Source organism: Coenobita brevimanus, chromosome 96, assembly GCF_032717465.1.
Source record: "Coenobita brevimanus isolate Jiangsu-jjx chromosome 96, ASM3271746v2, whole genome shotgun sequence".
NCBI lineage: Eukaryota > Metazoa > Arthropoda > Malacostraca > Decapoda > Coenobitidae > Coenobita > Coenobita brevimanus.
The window spans coordinates 20259268-20266882 of record NC_137049.1 but is presented as its reverse complement, the minus strand read 5'-3'; positions in this window follow the sequence as shown (position 1 = coordinate 20266882).

Here is a 7615-nt window from a genome sequence, read left to right as displayed (position 1 = left end):
CTAATCCACTCCTATTCAGTCTCGCAGCTGTCGTGGACAATTATTTATAAAAAGAAGGCCTGAAATATCCACACCCACGCCCCACTGATCACTTAGGTTTACCCCTGTTTCTCCACCTCTTGTCTAGGAGGCGAAAGGGGTAAACCGCAGAGTCCGCCATAAATAATTTCATATCAGTTCTCTCTTTCCCGATACTCTCTCCCTCAGTTAGTTCTACTTCCCATATCGACATTTCAATTATCATTCCTCATTCCTTTATCTTCTCTGTACATTTCTAAATAACTTGCAACCCTACCTCTTTCCTGCAGTCCACACACACACACACACACACACACCTGTCCGCGTCATAACAGTGCCACAACGTGAAGGCGTCCTGGCCATCTCTTTGTACGGTCATTTCCCTTATCACCTCCCTCCCTCTTATCTGTACATTTCTATTATCAGTCTCTCATTACCCACTCATTTCCTTTATCGCCTCCCTCCTTCCTCTTATCGTCCCTGCACATTTCCTCTGCGCCTCAACACCCACTTCATTTCCCTTCTTCTATCTTCTCCAAATATTTCCTTTATCATCTTCCTTCCTCTTATCTTCCCTGCACATTTCCTTTATCAATACCTCATCACCTACTCACTTCCCTTCCCTTCTTCATCACTTTCTCACCACCCTCCCCTTCATTTCTTCATCCTTACATCGCCCACTTCATTTCTTAATCACCTCATTACCCAGGCCTTCACTTCTTCATCGCCCACTCCTCCATTTCTACATCACCCTCTCATCACCCACTCCTTTTCCTCATCACCCTCTCATCACCCACTCCTTTTCCTCATCACCCACTCACTTCCACCTGGCCACACTACTTTAACCTTCCCCTCCCGCCCCCTTTCATCACACTGTCTCATGCTCCTCTCCATGCTTCTCCCAGGCTCTGACATGTCTCACCCTGTCTGTCACTCCACACCTCGCTCCACACTTCATTTCTGTCGGTCTTTCGGTCGCTTTCTAAGAGCCCTCGGAAATTTCGCAACAAATTTCCCCTGGCGATTTATTTTCCACGACATGGCCCAATGTCCTCCTATGTGTTACTGATGGAAACTATATATATCGACATTAAATGGAACAAACAGCATGAAAATAAATGTTCAGGGGTTATTCGGAATAGAAATCGCTAATGGGCTTGTGCTAAGAACCGCCTATGCCTAGAAAACACACACACACACACACACACACACACACACACACACACACACACACACAAGCGCATGAGCACTATATTACATCATAAGGGTATCAAGGACAACACACACACACACACACACACACACACACAAAGAAACACATGAGCACTGTATTACATCATAGGGGTATCAAGCACACACACACACACACACACACGGGTACCAAGGCCAACACATACATAACACTCTCGAGAATAAACAACATAAGGGATGCCTCCCTTTCCGGCCTATTACACATACTTGACCTAATTAACACACACACACACACACACACCACGTAGTCTAAGATCGGAATACCGCCATATAAATAATAATAATCATCATCTTCATGATCATAATGAACGCAGAAAATGGCACAGAAGTAGATATACCAGAAATGTCCTCTTACTTTCAATATTGGACAAATCATTCCCTAAAAACCATCAACATATACCAGTTATTTTTAATTACAAACGTTTACAAAATCACATAAACTTACCGCTACCCTATTTTGCATTTTGACAAAAATATAAACAGAAAAATCACACGAAAAGGGAAATCCAGGTCATATATAAGGTCACACAAACCAGGTAAAAAGTGAGAAAATCGGATTTAAAAAAAAAAATGTCAACTATGAAAAAATAAGTCCAAAGAAGACATAGCTAAATAAGGTGATATATATCAATTAAAATCAAGACAAACAAGTTAATCAAATAAAAACAAAATGTCAAAGAATTGCAACTTTGGGTCAAAGTAAAAAAAGGCCAAAGAAGACAGAAATGGGGCCAAAGAAACGTGAAATAGCAACAAAGTCAAACAAGAGGTCACATAAGGAGAAAACCCACCACATAAGCATCAGGGAAAAGGTGTCATAAATCAAGTAAAAAAACATTAACCCCTTCAGTACGATTATGTATTATTTATTTGCCTGTTTATGCTACCGCAAATTACGTGGAATAAAAAAATTTCCTCTCGCACTGAAGGGGTTAGGAAAATTTTGAAAAGTCCCTCCAGTACGATAAACCCTTTTAATATCACGGTCTTTGTTAAGGTACCGCCAGACAGGAAACCCCTAATCTTGATAAGGATTCATTTTAACGTCCAACTCGGGTTTTATTTATTATTATTATTATTTTTTTTTTTTTGAGGGGAGGGTGCTACTTTGGTGAGTGATGCTCAAAGTTTACCTTCATTTCTCCGACAATATCTCGTTCTGAGCAAACTATCAAACATTTCATTTCCACCCCAGAGAATGACATCTATTACACCGCACTTCGACATCCGACAGACCTTGCCTGGCATAATTCTTATTGAGAAAAAAATTACCTATCCTAACCTATGAATGAAAGCCACATACCAGTACCCGTAACGAAAATGAATAAACTATGAGCCACATACCGGCATCCTTCAAACCTAATCTACTTCGGCTTCAAACCCTGCCTTGGTGTGCCTGAACTTACCATACTCTTGGCATTTTTTTTCTTTTCGATCCCCCCCCCCCACAGTAAAAATCGTAAATATCTACATAATTTATAAAGTTATCAAGAGTGAAAATGGGAAAAAGTCAAATATTTCAACGGGAAGGTAAAGGACGCTAAAATGAATCCCGACCCATCTCTCGTACTGAAGGGGTTAATTAGGTGTTTCATACTTACCCTGGCGACGATAGAGGGCGATAACGGCTCCTCCGGCAGTGACGTCATCTGGGGGGGGATCAGCAGGAACGGTCGCCGGGTGGAGCCGCCGTGGGACTGCATTTTGAATTTTTTATGTGGTGGCGGGGATCAAGATTCGAACCCCGAACCCTGATGGGGTCGAGTTAAGTCTAAATCCCGGGTCTTGAAGTGCTGATTAACTAAGGATTTGAACTCAGGATCTCGATTTTCCGGTGAGGTGCCCTGTGGAGTTCGAGGCTGTGTCACTTAGTCCACTCCCTTAAAGTTTGGTGACGCGAGGAAAAATCTAATTATCTGGCTAGTCATGCGTGTTCGTCTGATCTCCATGGCCCTATCCACCACGCGGGAATTTCAAAAGTTGTAAAATACGAGCCATGGTGGAGTTGAGTGTCCACGCTGACTGTGAAATGCTGACTGGTTTGCTGTACAGGTTTATCTGGTGGCCGAGAAACTGATGGAGGCAGAGATTAAAGTTGAGAGCTCTTCCATTTCCACGCGGCCCGCCTCTATTTCACGCTCTAACTCCGCCCCTTGGTCATTTATTTGCATCCTCGGTTCTTGTCCATCACACCAGGTTGATTTTGAGGAGCATTAAGTGATATAAGAGGGCATTTTACACGCTACCCTTCCCAGGCACAGGTAGCATCGTTGATAATTCACGATACAGCATCCGATCTCTCTCTCACTCTGCCACTGTCGGCGCCTTTTTTCCTCACTTTCCCGCTACGTAACACGACCGACTTATGCACACATTATTAGGTAACATCCTGGTGCAATTATCTGTCTAGTTCCGCGTCAATAAACTACCAACACGAGTGATAACAAAAATAACACCTTACTTGACCGCACCCTCGTGTTTGTTTACATTCTCGTCAAGTGGGTCGCTTTAACTCCCGGTCACCGCCCAAAAACTTCTTTTCCACCTCTTCGCTCCCGGGATTGTTAAAAATTCGCCTAATTATTACCCGAATTAAAAGAAAACCAAATTACCGTTCTCTGTATCTCTGTACTCAACGGCAGCAACGGAGAGACTGAAGACCGTACGGGGAGCGAGACGGTATGCGGGCAACTAGACTCTCAGGATGTATCGTGATAGGGCGTATCCGGTGCCTTACTCTTATTTTCTCATTCTCTCTCCCTCCGTTGTCTTTTTTCTCGGTAATGTTTTATCTGTTTGGTTCTCTAGTAAAACATTACATGACAAAGGCTTCATTGTTTTGGGCGGAAGGGTTAAAGGTTACCGACCGGGGCATACGATTAAAAATGTTATTTTAGTTAGGACTGAACAAAGTGGTTTGCAGGGCTATGATAACCAAGCTAAATATCTAAAATGCCATTGAAAGCGATTTCATGAATTAACCGATATATCCATTCTTAATACTCACGAGAAGCATTCACCACCCAACTACACGTAAACACTACATTACGCAGACCTGCAAGTATTTAGTCGAGCCGAAGAACTCATGGCAATATTATAGTTTCTGGCGGTCCTCTCTCTGTAGTTCGCCAGGCTATGTAAATACCTGAAAAATGCGACGCGGAGTGCACTCTTTGATAACTTTCCGGTTACATTCTTTTCTATGCTCAGCACCTCTTTCACCACCAATTCACACTTAAACATATTGCATTTATTAAGAGAAGCAAAGTGTTGATATGATAGGCTATGAAACGCAACTATTATACCCGAAAACAATCCTTTCCCATTCCTCATTAACATCTTTCACCATCTAACCACACTTAAATTAACTTAATTACATGTAACTATTGCGTGACTCATTCCACCCTCATAATAAACAAGCAAACTCATTCCCATCTCTTATCAAACAAGCACTCATTCCCATCTCATACGCAAGGCCTTTTTCAGCTTGTTTCATGTAGGTCAGCGGCAAAACAAGACAGTATAGTGGCTCTACATCCTTTCCAGAGCATTTCTCTGTGACTAGCATCGTATTCTAGCGTTAACCTATCGCCACAGCTCAGCGTTGGAGATGGAGAGATGGCAATTTTAGAACATGTTAGAGTAAAATGAGTATTATGCAAGTTTTGGAAATGTCAGAACTATGCCAGGAAAAAATAGCACACACACACACACACAGATCGTGAAGGGGATACAAGGCTTCGTTCCCATGGTGGCCAACTCAGCTAAAGTAGAGGAGATGGGGTGTAGTGGATGAATATAGCAACCACTTGACAGGAATTGACATGATGCAACATTCGCCGATTCTGCTGGTTGTGTGTGTCAGCCTGAGAGGTATACAGTATATATATTTTTTTTTCTATCGCTAATTTTACTCAGCCTAGAATAAGCCCATGTTCATCAGAATGTCCACCCAGTAGACTGCAGGCTGAAGCTGTCCCCCTCCTGTTGTCTACCATTCCCCTTTCAGAGGATAGGGAGGGAGTTGAAGGGTGTTTGCATCACCAGGAAGCTGATCCACCCATCTATGCCAGTGCCACCATGCGAAGGTGCCCCTCTCGCCAGCACAAGTACAGTACACCACATTAACAGTAAATACGGTGCTAAAGAACGATTAAAACTATTAATACTGAAAAAGGGTTTATTTTGTACATTAAGAGAGGAATGAACCACTTTCTTTACAACACGTAGCCTACTGCCCTTGGTGTCCTCATTGTTGTTCAGCTGGGAGATTTCGTAACGTCTTTTTCTCGGCGATTTACTCTGCACTGTGCACCTTGATACTCCTCATGCACAGTACCACAACAATACAAACTATACTGACAGTAAAGACACACAAAACATAAAGACAATATTAAGGTATGGCATGCAAAACACAGGAAACTGTCTCTCAGCTACTTACTCAGCATATTTAAAACTATATAAAAAACCTACAAGATAAAATTAAGGCGTCTGCAATATAAACCATAAAGGAAATGATAATACGACGTCACTATGTCCTCCCCCTCTAAATATAAAGGGGATAGTGACAGCTGACATTAAAACTCCGATCACACATAAAGCGAAACTGTTCTAACCTTCAAAAAAGACGTATTGTATATGTCACAGCTTAGTACTTACACACACACACACACACATACACAATCAAACCTAGCTTAAAGAAGTAAGACATAAATCAGACACTACAACCTTCCTTCATACAAACTGAACCAGAAAAAAGACATCATCTTCACCATCATCATCTACTATCACCATCATCCAGACCTCTTTTTCCACCTAAGGATAGAGTATGTAGGATACAGAAAACAAGGAAATGGGAAATTGTGAGCGAGGGTAAACTAACAACATCGAAACATTGAGCCACACACAAAATGAAAATGTTCTAATCTGAAATAATAAGACTCAATGGGAGATAAATTACAGAACTAGAATATACTCTTAGGATGAGATGGAGGAATGGAGAAGAGTATACGAGAGAGGGGGGTGTAAGTTAGAGGGAGGACAGCGAAATGGCAGGGAACAGTATGGAGGAGATTTGTGTGTGGTTACCCCATACGGGATTAAGGCATCTGGCTATAAATTGATAGTCAGATAGATAGATAAAGATGCTTCCTTTTTTCCTCCTCTCCTTGTATACTTGCGTCCGTGTGGCGTGGCGCGTTAACAAGCTAAATATCTCATCTCACACTTGGCTGCCTCTTATTTAACTCAGGGTGGCTTCACTCCAAGATGCAAAACTAAAATTTCAACCACTGACGCAAGGCACCTCATAATTTCTGAAACAATAATCCACTCAGTTAATATGAACCAAACTCACGCATAATAAAACTTGAAACTCAAAACTGAATCTGAAACACAAATCGTAAAACCCACTCACCTTAAAAAATCACTAAATTAAACTTTTAAAACATCACTCAAATTTTATCCTGAAACTCACTCACAATTTAATCCAGCTCAAAATAACCACTCAGGTTAACCTCGGAGAGAGAGAGAGAGAGAGAGAGAGAGAGACTAAGCATAACCTTGACATTACTTCAGCTCAAATTATGCCTGGGAACATTACAATAATCTACTTATTTTACAACTTACAAAACAAACATTCCTGTAACGATATTGGATTGACTTATTGTATGCTAAGAATACTGCTACGGAACAAAGGGTTACAAGAGAGATAGGGAGAAATACTGGAGTTGCGGGGCAAGTACAGCACTGCAATAGGTTACAGGAAGATATACAAAGGTTACAGATGATCATTTAGAGTTAGAGGAAAATACATAGGCTACAAAGAAATCCATAGCCTATACAAAACAATTAACTACTGAAAAATACACATACCACAAAGACACATGTTAGAGAAAACCATAAATTACAAAAAATACAACGCTACGAATCTTACAGTCATTTAAAAGCAAGAAAATACATAGACTACAGAAATCTATGGCCTATATAACACAAGTAGCTACAGGGATACAAACACTACTGGGAAATACACGTTACAGAAAAAATACAGCTACAAAAAACACAACGATACACAGAATACAAGGATTATTTATATTATCATTATTGTCAGCATTCTAGTCCAATTTCCTATTATTATTAAGAGAGAGAGAGAGAGAGAGAGAGAGAGAGAGAGAGAGAGAGAGAGAGAGAGAGAGAATAACCTACTATTAAAATATCCAGGGAGGGACCATTCATAAAGTCACTTACCACTTACACTTTATAAGTACTTAAAAGGCCACTATGGAAAATATGCAGTTACAGTGAGGCACATTACAAGGAGAATATTTACAAAAGATTTCAGAATAGT